The 15,540-nt window shown below is 37.0% G+C and overlaps 12 non-coding genes across 12 annotated transcripts; 4 read left to right on the top strand and 8 right to left on the bottom strand.

Moving 5' to 3' along the window:
* Positions 1–277: 277 nt before the first annotated feature.
* TRNAN-GUU (transfer RNA asparagine (anticodon GUU)) lies at positions 278–351 on the bottom strand. The gene has a single exon. It is a non-coding gene; the product is annotated as a tRNA-Asn (tRNA).
* Positions 352–537: 186 nt separating this feature from the next.
* On the top strand, positions 538–609 carry TRNAM-CAU (transfer RNA methionine (anticodon CAU)). The gene has a single exon. It is a non-coding gene; the product is annotated as a tRNA-Met (tRNA).
* A 1,736-nt stretch (positions 610–2,345) lies between these two features.
* On the bottom strand, positions 2,346–2,419 carry TRNAN-GUU (transfer RNA asparagine (anticodon GUU)). The gene has a single exon. It is a non-coding gene; the product is annotated as a tRNA-Asn (tRNA).
* A 1,094-nt stretch (positions 2,420–3,513) lies between these two features.
* TRNAN-GUU (transfer RNA asparagine (anticodon GUU)) lies at positions 3,514–3,587 on the bottom strand. The gene has a single exon. It is a non-coding gene; the product is annotated as a tRNA-Asn (tRNA).
* A 2,260-nt stretch (positions 3,588–5,847) lies between these two features.
* On the bottom strand, positions 5,848–5,921 carry TRNAN-GUU (transfer RNA asparagine (anticodon GUU)). Its single transcript has one exon. It is a non-coding gene; the product is annotated as a tRNA-Asn (tRNA).
* A 3,428-nt stretch (positions 5,922–9,349) lies between these two features.
* Positions 9,350–9,423, bottom strand: TRNAN-GUU (transfer RNA asparagine (anticodon GUU)). The gene has a single exon. It is a non-coding gene; the product is annotated as a tRNA-Asn (tRNA).
* A 2,520-nt stretch (positions 9,424–11,943) lies between these two features.
* TRNAM-CAU (transfer RNA methionine (anticodon CAU)) lies at positions 11,944–12,015 on the top strand. The gene has a single exon. It is a non-coding gene; the product is annotated as a tRNA-Met (tRNA).
* Positions 12,016–12,850: 835 nt separating this feature from the next.
* On the bottom strand, positions 12,851–12,924 carry TRNAN-GUU (transfer RNA asparagine (anticodon GUU)). The gene has a single exon. It is a non-coding gene; the product is annotated as a tRNA-Asn (tRNA).
* Positions 12,925–14,012: 1,088 nt separating this feature from the next.
* On the bottom strand, positions 14,013–14,086 carry TRNAN-GUU (transfer RNA asparagine (anticodon GUU)). The gene has a single exon. It is a non-coding gene; the product is annotated as a tRNA-Asn (tRNA).
* Positions 14,087–14,272: 186 nt separating this feature from the next.
* TRNAM-CAU (transfer RNA methionine (anticodon CAU)) lies at positions 14,273–14,344 on the top strand. Its single transcript has one exon. It is a non-coding gene; the product is annotated as a tRNA-Met (tRNA).
* An 835-nt stretch (positions 14,345–15,179) lies between these two features.
* On the bottom strand, positions 15,180–15,253 carry TRNAN-GUU (transfer RNA asparagine (anticodon GUU)). Its single transcript has one exon. It is a non-coding gene; the product is annotated as a tRNA-Asn (tRNA).
* Positions 15,254–15,439: 186 nt separating this feature from the next.
* Positions 15,440–15,511, top strand: TRNAM-CAU (transfer RNA methionine (anticodon CAU)). Its single transcript has one exon. It is a non-coding gene; the product is annotated as a tRNA-Met (tRNA).
* Positions 15,512–15,540: the final 29 nt, after the last annotated feature.

Below are 15,540 nucleotides of genomic sequence, written 5' to 3'. Positions count from 1 at the left end.
CTTTGTGGACACTTTTCAGAGAGCAAATGTGTTAGCATAAAAATAAAGCCATAAAATGGAGAGCTGATTAATCACTCAATTGGATTTCTCTGCCTGCATAATTTTTTTTCTCTGCAGCCCCATACTAAATTGTGCTTCCTGTTTTTTATAAAATGACTTAATCAAATCTGACTCTGATTGCATCAGAGAAGGCCAGGTACCCTACACTATAAGAGGTGGTTTGAAATTTTGACTTGTCTACTTAAAGATCACCAAAATTTGATCACAAGGTCAATTACGTCCCCGGGTGGGATTGAACCACCAACCTTTCGGTTAACAGCCGAATGCGCTAACCGATTGCGCCACAGAGACAGCTTGCAAAAGCATGTACTGACAAAGGCTAAAAAGCATTCATCTAGAAAGTTTCCTAGAAAAAGGTTAAAAAGGCAATAATCTGGAGAGTTTTGCAAGATTTTTCTTCCACTGACCAACGAAGAAACACATTGGTACTTTCACATGATGAGTGAGTACTTCAGGATCTCTGACACTTACATGAGCAGCAGAGTGGCGCAGCGGAAGCGTGCTGGGCCCATAACCCAGAGGTCGGTGGATCGAAACCATCCTCTGCTATGTGCACTTATTTTTTTGTTAATTATCTTCTTCCAAAACGGGAATTGATATTTTGACTCTTTTATTTTTACTTAAAGTACAATAACTTTTAACATTTTAATTTGTTTTAATAGTATATTGACAGCATTGTTTTCTTTCAGAAATCCACTTAATTTTCTTTACCCTATTACTGAAATGGTAATTGACAAAAACAAGCTACATTGTCACCAGAAGAGCAATGCAAAATGTACAATTAATATTTCAAAATCATCTTTCCATCTTGAATTTCAATGATGCATTGGGGCAACGATTTTGTGAGAAACATCTTCACCCTTAAAGAAAGATTTTCTTAACTTCTTACCTGTGTGCTGGAGAGCTGATTAATCACTCAATTGGATTTCTCTGCCTGCATAATTTTTTTTCTCTGCAACCCCATGCTAAATTGTGCTTCCTGTTTTTTATAAAATGACTTAATCAAATCTGACTCTGATTGCATCAGAGAAGGCCAGGTACCCTACACTATAAGAGGTGGTTTGAAATTTTGACTTGTCTACTTAAAGATCACCAAAATTTGATCACAAGGTCAATTACGTCCCCGGGTGGGATTGAACCACCAACCTTTCGGTTAACAGCCGAATGCGCTAACTGATAGCGCCACAGAGACAGCTTGCAAAAGCATGTACTGACAATGGCTAAAAAGCATTCATCTAGAAAGTTTCCTAGAAAAAGGTTAAAAAGGCAATAATCTGGAGAGTTTTGCAAGATTTTTCTTCCATTGACCACCGAAGAAACACATTGGTACTTTCACATGATGAGTGAGTACTTCAGGATCTCTGGTACTTACATGAGCAGCAGAGTGGCGCAGCGGAAGCGTGCTGGGCCCATGACCCAGAGGTCGGTGGATCGAAACCATCCTCTGCTATGTGCACTTATTTTTTTGTTAATTAAATTCTTCCAAAACGGGAATTGATATTTTGACTCTTTTATTTTTACTTAAAGTACAATAACTTTTAACATTTTAATTTGTTTTAATAGTATATTGACAGCATTGTTTTCTTTCAGAAATCCACTTAATTTTCTTTACCCTATTACTGAAATGGTAATTGACAAAAACAAGCTACATTGTCACCAGAAGAGCAATGCAAAATGTACAATTAATATTTCAAAATCATCTTTCCATCTTGAATTTCAATGATGCATTGGGGCAACGATTTTGTGAGAAACATCTTCACCCTTAAAGAAAGATTTTCTTAACTTCTTACCTGTGTGCTGATTAGATATCACCTGGTTTTCACATTAAACAGATTCCCACTTGAGAAAGCAGCAAGGATGCAGTGAGGTTTATGTTTCCTGGTGTCAACCTGTATTATTTCAGTGGACATTGTAATGAGGATGCATCTTGCTGCCTTTCCAATGAAGCAAGTTTTAATCAGTAATAGGTGAAAAACCATTCCTACAAAGGTGTTAATCAGAGACTTGGCTTTGTGGACACTTTTCAGAGAGCAAATGTGTTAGCATAAAAATAAAGCCATAAAATGGAGAGCTGATTAATCACTTAATTGGATTTCTCTGCCTGCATAATTTTTTTTCTCTGCAACCCCATGCTAAATTGTGCTTCCTGTTTTTTATAAAATGACTTAATCAAATCTGACTCTGATTGCATCAGAGAAGGCCAGGTACCCTACACTATAAGAGGTGGTTTGAAATTTTGACTTGTCTACTTAAAAATCACCAAAATTTGATCACAAGGTCAATTACGTCCCCGGGTGGGATTGAACCACCAACCTTTCGGTTAACAGCCGAATGCGCTAACTGATTGCGCCACAGAGACAGCTTGCAAAAGCATGTACTGACAATGGCTAAAAAGCATTCATCTAGAAAGTTTCCTAGAAAAAGGTTAAAAAGGCAATAATCTGGAGAGTTTTGCAAGATTTTTCTTCCATTGACCAACGAAGAAACACATTGGTACTTTCACATGATGAGTGAGTACTTCAGGATCTCTGACACTTACATGAGCAGCAGAGTGGCGCAGCGGAAGCGTGCTGGGCCCATAACCCAGAGGTTGGTGGATCGAAACCATCCTCTGCTATGTGCACTTATTTTTTTGTTAATTAAATTCTTCCAAAACTGGAATTGATATTTTGACTCTTTTATTTTTACTTAAAGTACAATAACTTTTAACATTTTAATTTGTTTTAATAGTATATTGACAGCATTGTTTTCTTTTTAGAAATCCACTTAATTTTCTTTACCCTATTACTGAAATGGTAATTGACAAAAACAAGCTACATTGTCACCAGAAGAGCAATGCAAAATGTACAATTGATATTTCAAAATCATCTTTCCATCTTGAATTTCAATGATGCATTGGGGCAACGATTTTGTGAGAAACATCTTCACCCTTAAAGAAAGATTTTCTTAACTTCTTACCTGTGTGCTGATTAGATATCACCTGGTTTTCACGTTAAACAGATTCCCACTTGAGAAAGCAGCAAGGATGCAGTGAGGTTTATGTTTCCTGGTGACAACCTGTATTATTTCAGTGGACATTGTAATGAGGATGCATCTTGCTGCCTTTCCAATGAAGCAAGTTTTAATCAGTAATAGGTGAAAAACCATTCCTACAAAGGTGTTAATCAGAGACTTGGCTTTGTGGACACTTTTCAGAGAGCAAATGTGTTAGCATAAAAATAAAGCCATAAAATGGAGAGCTGATTAATCACTCAATTGGATTTCTCTGCCTGCATAATTTTTTTTCTCTGCAACCCCATGCTAAATTGTGCTTCCTGTTTTTTATAAAATGACTTAATCAAATCTGACTCTGATTGCATCAGAGAAGGCCAGGTACCCTACACTATAAGAGGTGGTTTGAAATTTTGACTTGTCTACTTAAAGATCACTAAAATTTGATCACAAGGTCAATTACGTCCCCGGGTGGGATTGAACCACCAACCTTTCGGTTAACAGCCGAATGCGCTAACCGATTGCGCCACAGAGACAGCTTGCAAAAGTATGTACTGACAAAGGCTAAAAAGCATTCATCTAGAAAGTTTCCTAGAAAAAGGTTAAAAAGGCAATAATCTGGAGAGTTTTGCAAGATTTTTCTTCCATTGACCAACGAAGAAACACATTGGTACTTTCACATGATGAGTGAGTACTTCAGGATCTCTGACACTTACATGAGCAGCAGAGTAGCGCAGCGGAAGCGTGCTGGGCCCATAACTCAGAGGTCGGTGGATCGAAACCATCCTCTGCTATGTGCACTTATTTTTTTGTTAATTAAATTCTTCCAAAACTGGAATTGATATTTTGACTCTTTTATTTTTACTTAAAGTACAATAACTTTTAACATTTTAATTTGTTTTAATAGTATATTGACAGCATTGTTTTCTTTCAGAAATCCACTTAATTTTCTTTACCTTATTACTGAAATGGTAATTGACAAAAACAAGCTACATTGTCACCAGAAGAGCAATGCAAAATGTACAATTGATATTTCAAAATCATCTTTCCATCTTGAATTTCAATGATGCATTGGGGCAACGATTTTGTGAGAAACATCTTCACCCTTAAAGAAAGATTTTCTTAACTTCTTACCTGTGTGCTGATTAGATATCACCTGGTTTTCACATTAAACAGATTCCCACTTGAGAAAGCAGCAAGGATGCAGTGAGGTTTATGTTTCCTGGTGTCAACCTGTATTATTTCAGTGGACATTGTAATGAGGATGCATCTTGCTGCCTTTCCAATTAAGCAAGTTTTAATCAGTAATAGGTGAAAAACCATTCCTACAAAGGTGTTAATCAGAGACTTGGCTTTGTGGACACTTTTCAGAGAGCAAATGTGTTAGCATAAAAATAAAGCCATAAAATGGAGAGCTGATTAATCACTCAATTGGATTTCTCTGCCTGCATAATTTTTTTTCTCTGCAACCCCATGCTAAATTGTGCTTCCTGTTTTTTATAAAATGACTTAATCAAATCTGACTCTGATTGCATCAGAGAAGGCCAGGTACCCTACACTATAAGAGGTGGTTTGAAATTTTGACTTGTCTACTTAAAGATCACCAAAATTTGATCACAAGGTCAATTACGTCCCCGGGTGGGATTGAACCACCAACCTTTCGGTAAACAGCCAAATGCGCTAACCGATTGCGCCACAGAGACAGCTTGCAAAAGCATGTACTGACAAAGGCTAAAAAGCATTCATCTAGAAAGTTTCCTAGAAAAAGGTTAAAAAGGCAATAATCTGGAGAGTTTTGCAAGATTTTTCTTCCATTGACCAACGAAGAAACACATTGGTACTTTCACATGATGAGTGAGTACTTCAGGATCTCTGACACTTACATGAGCAGCAGAGTGGTGCAGCGGAAGCGTGCTGGGCCCATAACCCAGAGGTCGGTGGATCGAAACCATCCTCTGCTATGTGCACTTATTTTTTTGTTAATTAAATTCTTCCAAAACTGGAATTGATATTTTGACTCTTTTATTTTTACTTAAAGTACAATAACTTTTAACATTTTAATTTGTTTTAATAGTATATTGACAGCATTGTTTTCTTTCAGAAATCCACTTAATTTTCTTTACCCTATTACTGAAATGGTAATTGACAAAAACAAGCTACATTGTCACCAGAAGAGCAATGCAAAATGTACAATTGATATTTCAAAATCATCTTTCCATCTTGAATTTCAATGATGCATTGGGGCAACGATTTTGTGAGAAACATCTTCACCCTTAAAGAAAGATTTTCTTAACTTCTTACCTGTGTGCTGATTAGATATCACCTGGTTTTCACGTTAAACAGATTCCCACTTGAGAAAGCAGCAAGGATGCAGTGAGGTTTATGTTTCCTGGTGTCAACCTGTATTATTTCAGTGGACATTGTAATGAGGATGCATCTTGCTGCCTTTCCAATGAAGCAAGTTTTAATCAGTAATAGGTGAAAAACCATTCCTACAAAGGTGTTAATCAGAGACTTGGCTTTGTGGACACTTTTCAGAGAGCAAATGTGTTAGCATAAAAATAAAGCCATAAAATGGAGAGCTGATTAATCACTCAATTGGATTTCTCTGCCTGCATAATTTTTTTTCTCTGCAACCCCATGCTAAATTGTGCTTCCTGTTTTTTATAAAATGACTTAATCAAATCTGACTCTGATTGCATCAGAGAAGGCCAGGTACCCTACACTATAAGAGGTGGTTTGAAATTTTGACTTGTCTACTTAAAGATCACTAAAATTTGATCACAAGGTCAATTACGTCCCCGGGTGGGATTGAACCACCAACCTTTCGGTTAACAGCCGAATGCGCTAACCGATTGCGCCACAGAGACAGCTTGCAAAAGTATGTACTGACAAAGGCTAAAAAGCATTCATCTAGAAAGTTTCCTAGAAAAAGGTTAAAAAGGCAATAATCTGGAGAGTTTTGCAAGATTTTTCTTCCATTGACCAACGAAGAAACACATTGGTACTTTCACATGATGAGTGAGTACTTCAGGATCTCTGACACTTACATGAGCAGCAGAGTAGCGCAGCGGAAGCGTGCTGGGCCCATAACTCAGAGGTCGGTGGATCGAAACCATCCTCTGCTATGTGCACTTATTTTTTTGTTAATTAAATTCTTCCAAAACTGGAATTGATATTTTGACTCTTTTATTTTTACTTAAAGTACAATAACTTTTAACATTTTAATTTGTTTTAATAGTATATTGACAGCATTGTTTTCTTTCAGAAATCCACTTAATTTTCTTTACCTTATTACTGAAATGGTAATTGACAAAAACAAGCTACATTGTCACCAGAAGAGCAATGCAAAATGTACAATTGATATTTCAAAATCATCTTTCCATCTTGAATTTCAATGATGCATTGGGGCAACGATTTTGTGAGAAACATCTTCACCCTTAAAGAAAGATTTTCTTAACTTCTTACCTGTGTGCTGATTAGATATCACCTGGTTTTCACATTAAACAGATTCCCACTTGAGAAAGCAGCAAGGATGCAGTGAGGTTTATGTTTCCTGGTGTCAACCTGTATTATTTCAGTGGACATTGTAATGAGGATGCATCTTGCTGCCTTTCCAATGAAGCAAGTTTTAATCAGTAATAGGTGAAAAACCATTCCTACAAAGGTGTTAATCAGAGACTTGGCTTTGTGGACACTTTTCAGAGAGCAAATGTGTTAGCATAAAAATAAAGCCATAAAATGGAGAGCTGATTAATCACTCAATTGGATTTCTCTGCCTGCATAATTTTTTTTCTCTGCAACCCCATGCTAAATTGTGCTTCCTGTTTTTTATAAAATGACTTAATCAAATCTGACTCTGATTGCATCAGAGAAGGCCAGGTACCCTACACTATAAGAGGTGGTTTGAAATTTTGACTTGTCTACTTAAAGATCACCAAAATTTGATCACAAGGTCAATTACGTCCCCGGGTGGGATTGAACCACCAACCTTTCGGTAAACAGCCAAATGCGCTAACCGATTGCGCCACAGAGACAGCTTGCAAAAGCATGTACTGACAAAGGCTAAAAAGCATTCATCTAGAAAGTTTCCTAGAAAAAGGTTAAAAAGGCAATAATCTGGAGAGTTTTGCAAGATTTTTCTTCCATTGACCAACGAAGAAACACATTGGTACTTTCACATGATGAGTGAGTACTTCAGGATCTCTGACACTTACATGAGCAGCAGAGTGGTGCAGCGGAAGCGTGCTGGGCCCATAACCCAGAGGTCGGTGGATCGAAACCATCCTCTGCTATGTGCACTTATTTTTTTGTTAATTAAATTCTTCCAAAACTGGAATTGATATTTTGACTCTTTTATTTTTACTTAAAGTACAATAACTTTTAACATTTTAATTTGTTTTAATAGTATATTGACAGCATTGTTTTCTTTCAGAAATCCACTTAATTTTCTTTACCCTATTACTGAAATGGTAATTGACAAAAACAAGCTACATTGTCACCAGAACGAGCAATGCAAAATGTACAATTGATATTTCAAAATCATCTTTCCATCTTGAATTTCAATGATGCATTGGGGTAACGATTTTGTGAGAAACATCTTCACCCTTAAAGAAAGATTTTCTTAACTTCTTACCTGTGTGCTGATTAGATATCACCTGGTTTTCACATTAAACAGATTCCCACTTGAGAAAGCAGCAAGGATGCAGTGAGGTTTATGTTTCCTGGTGTCAACCTGTATTATTTCAGTGGACATTGTAATGAGGATGCATCTTGCTGCCTTTCCAATGAAGCAAGTTTTAATCAGTAATAGGTGAAAAACCATTCCTACAAAGGTGTTAATCAGAGACTTGGCTTTGTGGACACTTTTCAGAGAGCAAATGTGTTAGCATAAAAATAAAGCCATAAAATGGAGAGCTGATTAATCACTCAATTGGATTTCTCTGCCTGCATCATTTTTTTTCTCTGCAACCCCATGCTAAATTGTGCTTCCTGTTTTTTATAAAATGACTTAATCAAATCTGACTCTGATTGCATCAGAGAAGGCCAGGTACCCTACACTATAAGAGGTGGTTTGAAATTTTGACTTGTCTACTTAAAGATCACCAAAATTTGATCACAAGGTCAATTACGTCCCCGGGTGGGATTGAACCACCAACCTTTCGGTTAACATCCGAATGCGCTAACCGATTGCGCCACAGAGACAGCTTGCAAAAGCATGTACTGACAAAGGCTAAAAAGCATTCATCTAGAAAGTTTCCTAGAAAAAGGTTAAAAAGGCAATAATCTGGAGAGTTTTGCAAGATTTTTCTTCCATTGACCAACGAAGAAACACATTGGTACTTTCACATGATGAGTGAGTACTTCAGGATCTCTGACACTTACATGAGCAGCAGAGTGGCGCAGCGGAAGCGTGCTGGGCCCATAACCTAGAGGTCGGTGGATCTAAACCATCCTCTGTTATGTGCACTTATTTTTTTGTTAATTAAATTCTTCCAAAACTGGAATTGATATTTTGACTCTTTTATTTTTACTTAAAGTACAATAACTTTTAACATTTTAATTTGTTTTAATAGTATATTGACAGCATTGTTTTCTTTCAGAAGTCCACTTAATTTTCTTTACCCTATTACTGAAATGGTAATTGACAAAAACAAGCTACATTGTCACCAGAAGAGCAATGCAAAATGTACAATTGATATTTCAAAATCATCTTTCCATCTTGAATTTCAATGATGCATTGGGGCAACGATTTTGTGAGAAACATCTTCACCCTTAAAGAAAGATTTTCTTAACTTCTTACCTGTGTGCTGATTAGATATCACCTGGTTTTCACATTAAACAGATTCCCACTTGAGAAAGCAGCAAGGATGCAGTGAGGTTTATGTTTCCTGGTGTCAACCTGTATTATTTCAGTGGACATTGTAATGAGGATGCTTCTTGCTGCCTTTCCAATTAAGCAAGTTTTAATCAGTAATAGGTGAAAAACCATTCCTACAAAGGTGTTAATCAGAGACTTGGCTTTGTGGACACTTTTCAGAGAGCAAATGTGTTAGCATAAAAATAAAGCCATAAAATGGAGAGCTGATTAATCACTCAATTGGATTTCTCTGCCTGCATAATTTTTTTTCTCTGCAACCCCATGCTAAATTGTGCTTCCTGTTTTTTATAAAATGACTTAATCAAATCTGACTCTGATTGCATCAGAGAAGGCCAGGTACCCTACACTATAAGAGGTGGTTTGAAATTTTGACTTGTCTACTTTAAGATCACCAAAATTTGATCACAAGGTCAATTACGTCTCCTGGTGGGATTGAACCACCAACCTTTCGGTTAACAGCCGAATGCGCTAACCGATTGCGCCACAGAGACAGCTTGCAAAAGCATGTACTGACAAAGGCTAAAAAGCATTCATCTAGAAAGTTTCCTAGAAAAAGGTTAAAAAGGCAATAATCTGGAGAGTTTTGCAAGATTTTTCTTCCATTGACCAACGAAGAAACACATTGGTACTTTCACATGATGAGTGAGTACTTCAGGATCTCTGACACTTACATGAGCAGCAGAGTGGTGCAGCGGAAGCGTGCTGGGCCCATAACCCAGAAGTTGGTGGATCGAAACCATCCTCTGCTATGTGCACTTATTTTTTTGTTAATTAAATTCTTCCAAAACTGGAATTGATATTTTGACTCTTTTATTTTTACTTAAAGTACAATAACTTTTAACATTTTAATTTGTTTTAATAGTATATTGACAGCATTGTTTTCTTTCAGAAATCCACTTAATTTTCTTTACCCTACTACTGAAATGGTAATTGACAAAAACAAGCTACATTGTCACCAGAAGAGCAATGCAAAATGTACAATTGATATTTCAAAATCATCTTTCCATCTTGAATTTCAATGATGCATTGGGGCAACGATTTTGTGAGAAACATCTTCACCCTTAAAGAAAGATTTTCTTAACTTCTTACCTGTGTGCTGATTAGATATCACCTGGTTTTCACATTAAACAGATGCCCACTTGAGAAAGCAGCAAGGATGCAGTGAGGTTTATGTTTCCTGGTGTCAACCTGTATTATTTCAGTGGACATTGTAATGAGGATGCATCTTGCTGCCTTTCCAATGAAGCAAGTTTTAATCAGTAATAGGTGAAAAACCATTCCTACAAAGGTGTTAATCAGAGACTTGGCTTTGTGGACACTTTTCAGAGAGCAAATGTGTTAGCATAAAAATAAAGCCATAAAATGGAGAGCTGATTAATCACTCAATTGGATTTCTCTGCCTGCATAATTTTTTTTCTCTGCAACCCCATGCTAAATTGTGCTTCCTGTTTTTTATAAAATGACTTAATCAAATCTGACTCTGATTGCATCAGAGAAGGCCAGGTACCCTACACTATAAGAGGTGGTTTGAAATTTTGACTTGTCTACTTAAAGATCACCAAAATTTGATCACAAGGTCAATTACGTCCCCTGGGGGGATTGAACCACCAACCTTTCGGTTAACAGCCGAATGCGCTAACCGATTGTGCCACAGAGACAGCTTGCAAAAGCATGTACTGACAAAGGCTAAAAAGCATTCATCTAGAAAGTTTCCTAGAAAAAGGTTAAAAAGGCAATAATCTGGAGAGTTTTGCAAGATTTTTCTTCCATTGACCAACAAAGAAACACATTGGTACTTTCACATGATGAGTGAGTACTTCAGGATCTCTGACACTTACATGAGCAGCAGAGTGGCGCAGCGGAAGCGTGCTGGGCCCATAACCCAGAGGTCGGTGGATCAAAACCATCCTCTGCTATGTGCACTTATTTTTTTGTTAATTAAATTCTTCCAAAACTGGAATTGATATTTTGACTCTTTTATTTTTACTTAAAGTACAATAACTTTTTATATTTTAATTTGTTTTAATAGTATATTGACAGCATTGTTTTCTTTCAGAAATCCACTTAATTTTCTTTACCCTATTACTGAAATGGTAATTGACAAAAGCAAGCTACATTGTCACCAGAAGAGCAATGCAAAATGTACAATTGATATTTCAAAATCATCTTTCCATCTTGAATTTCAATGATGCATTGGGGCAACGATTTTGTGAGAAACATCTTCACCCTTAAAGAAAGATTTTCTTAACTTCTTACCTGTGTGCTGATTAGATATCACCTGGTTTTCACATTAAACAGATTCCCACTTGAGAAAGCAGCAAGGATGCAGTGAGGTTTATGTTTCCTGGTGTCAACCTGTATTATTTCAGTGGACATTGTAATGAGGATGCATCTTGCTGCCTTTCCAATGAAGCAAGTTTTAATCAGTAATAGGTGAAAAACCATTCCTACAGAGGTGTTAATCAGAGACTTGGCTTTATGGACACTTTTCAGAGAGCAAATGTGTTAGCATAAAAATAAAGCCATAAAATGGAGAGCTGATTAATCACTCAATTGGATTTCTCTGCCTGCATAATTTTTTTTCTCTGCAACCCCATGCTAAATTGTGCTTCCTGTTTTTTATAAAATGACTTATTCAAATCTGACTCTGATTGCATCAGAGAAGGCCAGGTACCCTACACTATAAGAGGTGGTTTGAAATTTTGACTTGTCTACTTAAAGATCACCAAAATTTGATCACAAGGTCAATTACGTCCCCGGGAGGGATTGAACCACCAACTTTTCGGTTAACAGCCGAATGCGCTAACTGATTGCGCCACAGAGACAGCTTGCAAAAGCATGTACTGACAAAGGCTAAAAAGCATTCATCTAGAAAGTTTCCTAGAAAAAGGTTAAAAAGGCAATAATCTGGAGAGTTTTGCAAGATTTTTCTTCCATTGACCAACAAAGAAACACATTGGTACTTTCACATGATGAGTGAGTACTTCAGGATCTCTGACATTCACATGAGCAGCAGAGTGGCGCAGCGGAAGCGTGCTGGGCCCATAACCCAGAGGTCGGTGGATCGAAACCATCCTCTGCTATGTGCACTTATTTTTTTGTTAATTAAATTCTTCCAAAACTGGAATTGATATTTTGACTCTTTTATTTTTACTTAAAGTACAATAACTTTTAACATTTTAATTTGTTTTAATAGTATATTGACAGCATTGTTTTCTTTCAGAAATCCACTTAATTTTCTTTACCCTATTACTGAAATGGTAATTGACAAAAACAAGCTACATTGTCACCAGAAGAGCAATGCAAAATGTACAATTGATATTTCAAAATCATCTTTCCATCTTGAATTTCAATGATGCATTGGGGCAACGATTTTGTGAGAAACATCTTCACCCTTAAAGAAAGATTTTCTTAACTCCTTACCTGTGTGCTGATTAGATATCACCTGGTTTTCACATTAAACAGATTCCCACTTGAGAAAGCAGCAAGGATGCAGTGAGGTTTATGTTTCCTGGTGTCAACCTGTATTATTTCTGTGGACATTGTAATGAGGATGCATCTTGCTGCCTTTCCAATGAAGCAAGTTTTAATCAGTAATAGGTGAAAAACCATTCCTACAAAGGTGTTAATCAGAGACTTGGCTTTGTGGACACTTTTCAGAGAGCAAATGTGTTAGCATAAAAATAAAGCCATAAAATGGAGAGCTGATTAATCACTCAATTGGATTTCTCTGCCTGCATAATTTTTTTTCTCTGCAACCCCATGCTAAATTGTGCTTCCTGTTTTTTATAAAATGACTTAATCAAATCTGACTCTGATTGCATCAGAGAAGGCCAGGTACCCTACACTATAAGAGGTGGTTTGAAATTTTGACTTGTCTACTTAAAGATCACCAAAATTTGATCACAAGGTCAATTACGTCCCCGGGTGGGATTGAACCACCAACCTTTCGGTTAACAGCCGAATGCGCTAACCGATTGCGCCACAGAGACAGCTTGCAAAAGCATGTACTGACAAAGGCTAAAAAGCATTCATCTAGAAAGTTTCCTAGAAAAAGGTTAAAAAGGCAATAATCTGGAGAGTTTTGCAAGATTTTTCTTCCATTGACCAACGAAGAAACACATTGGTACTTTCACATGATGAGTGAGTACTTCAGGATCTCTGACACTTACATGAGCAGCAGAGTGGCGCAGCGGAAGCGTACTGGGCCCATAACCCAGAGTTTGGTGGATCGAAACCATCCTCTGCTATGTGCACTTATTTTTTTGTTAATTAAATTCTTCCAAAACTGGAATTGATATTTTGACTCTTTTATTTTTACTTAAAGTACAATAACTTTTAACATTTTAATTTGTTTTAATAGTATATTGACAGCATTGTTTTCTTTCAGAAATCCACTTAATTTTCTTTACCCTATTACTGAAATGGTAATTGACAAAAACAAGCTACATTGTCACCAGAAGAGCAATGCAAAATGTACAATTGATATTTCAAAATCATCTTTCCATCTTGAATTTCAATGATGCATTGGGGCAACGATTTTGTGAGAAACATCTTCACCCTTAAAGAAAGATTTTCTTAACTTCTTACCTGTGTGCTGATTAGATATCACCTGGTTTTCACATTAAACAGATTCCCACTTGAGAAAGCAGCAAGGATGCAGTGAGGTTTATGTTTCCTGGTGTCAACCTGTATTATTTCAGTGGACATTGTAATGAGGATGCATCTTGCTGCCTTTCCAATGAAGCAAGTTTTAATCAGTAATAGGTGAAAAACCATTCCTACAAAGGTGTTAATCAGAGACTTGGCTTTGTGGACACTTTTCAGAGAGCAAATGTGTTAGCATAAAAATAAAGCCATAAAATGGAGAGCTGATTAATCACTCAATTGGATTTCTCTGCCTGCATAATTTTTTTTCTCTGCAACCCCATGCTAAATTGTGCTTCCTGTTTTTTTATAAAATGACTTAATCAAATCTGATTGCATCAGAGAAGGCCAGGTACCCTACACTATAAGAGGTGGTTTGAAATTTTGACTTGTCTACTTAAAGATCACCAACATTTGATCACAAGGTCAATTACGTCCCCGGGTGGGATTGAACCACCAACCTTTCGGTTAACAGCCGAATGCGCTAACCGATTGCGCCACAGAGACAGCTTGCAAAAGCATGTACTGACAAAGGCTAAAAAGCATTCATCTAGAAAGTTTCCTAGAAAAAGGTTAAAAAGGCAATAATCTGGAGAGTTTTGCAAGATTTTTCTTCCATTGACCAACGAAGAAACACATTGGTACTTTCACATGATGAGTGAGTACTTCAGGATCTCTGACACTTACATGAGCAGCAGAGTGGCGCAGCGGAAGCGTGCTGGGCCCATAACCCAGAGGTCGGTGGATCGAAACCATCCTCTGCTATGTGCACTTATTTTTTTGTTAATTAAATTCTTCCAAAACTAGAATTGATATTTTGACTCTTTTATTTTTACTTAAAGTACAATAACTTTTAACATTTTAATTTGTTTTAATAGTATATTGACAGCATTGTTTTCTTTCAGAAATCCACTTAATTTTCTTTACCCTATTACTGAAATGGTAATTGACAAAAACAAGCTACATTGTCACCAGAAGAGCAATGCAAAATGTACAATTGATATTTCAAAATCATCTTTCCATCTTGAATTTCAATGATGCATTGGGGCAACGATTTTGTGAGAAACATCTTCACCCTTAAAGAAAGATTTTCTTAACTTCTTACCTGTGTGCTGATTAGATATCACCTGGTTTTCACATTAAACAGATTCCCACTTGAGAAAGCAGCAAGGATGCAGTGAGGTTTATGTTTCCTGGTGTCAACCTGTATTATTTTAGTGGACATTGTAATGAGGATGCATCTTGCTGCCTTTCCAATGAAGCAAGTTTTAATCAGTAATAGGTGAAAAACCATTCCTACAAAGGTGTTAATCAGAGACTTGGCTTTGTGGACACTTTTCAGAGAGCAAATGTGTTAGCATAAAAATAAAGCCATAAAATGGAGAGCTGATTAATCACTCAATTGGATTTCTCTGCCTGCATAATTTTTTTTCTCTGCAACCCCATGCTAAATTGTGCTTCCTGTTTTTTATAAAATGACTTAATCAAATCTGACTCTGATTGCATGAGAGAAGGCCAGGTACCCTACACTATAAGAGGTGGTTTGAAATTTTGACTTGTCTACTTAAAGATCACCAAAATTTGATCACAAGGTCAATTACGTCCCCGGGTGGGATTGAACCACCAACCTTTCGGTTAACAGCCGAATGCGCTAACCGATTGCGCCACAGAGACAGCTTGCAAAAGCCTGTACTGACAAAGGCTAAAAAGCATTCATCTAGAAAGTTTCCTAGAAAAAGGTTAAAAAGGCAATAATCTGGAGAGTTTTGCAAGATTTTTCTTCCATTGACCAACGAAGAAACACATTGGTACTTTCACATGATGAGTGAGTACTTCAGGATCTCTGACACTTACATGAGCAGCAGAGTGGCGCAGCGGAAGCGTGCTGGGCCCATAACCCAGAGGTCGGTGGATCGAAACCATCCTCTGCTATGTGCACTTATTTTTTTGTTAATTAAATT

Source organism: Pseudophryne corroboree, chromosome 4 (assembly GCF_028390025.1).
Source record: "Pseudophryne corroboree isolate aPseCor3 chromosome 4, aPseCor3.hap2, whole genome shotgun sequence".
Taxonomy (NCBI): Eukaryota; Metazoa; Chordata; class Amphibia; order Anura; family Myobatrachidae; genus Pseudophryne; species Pseudophryne corroboree.
This window is presented reverse-complemented; position numbering and strand designations above follow the sequence as displayed.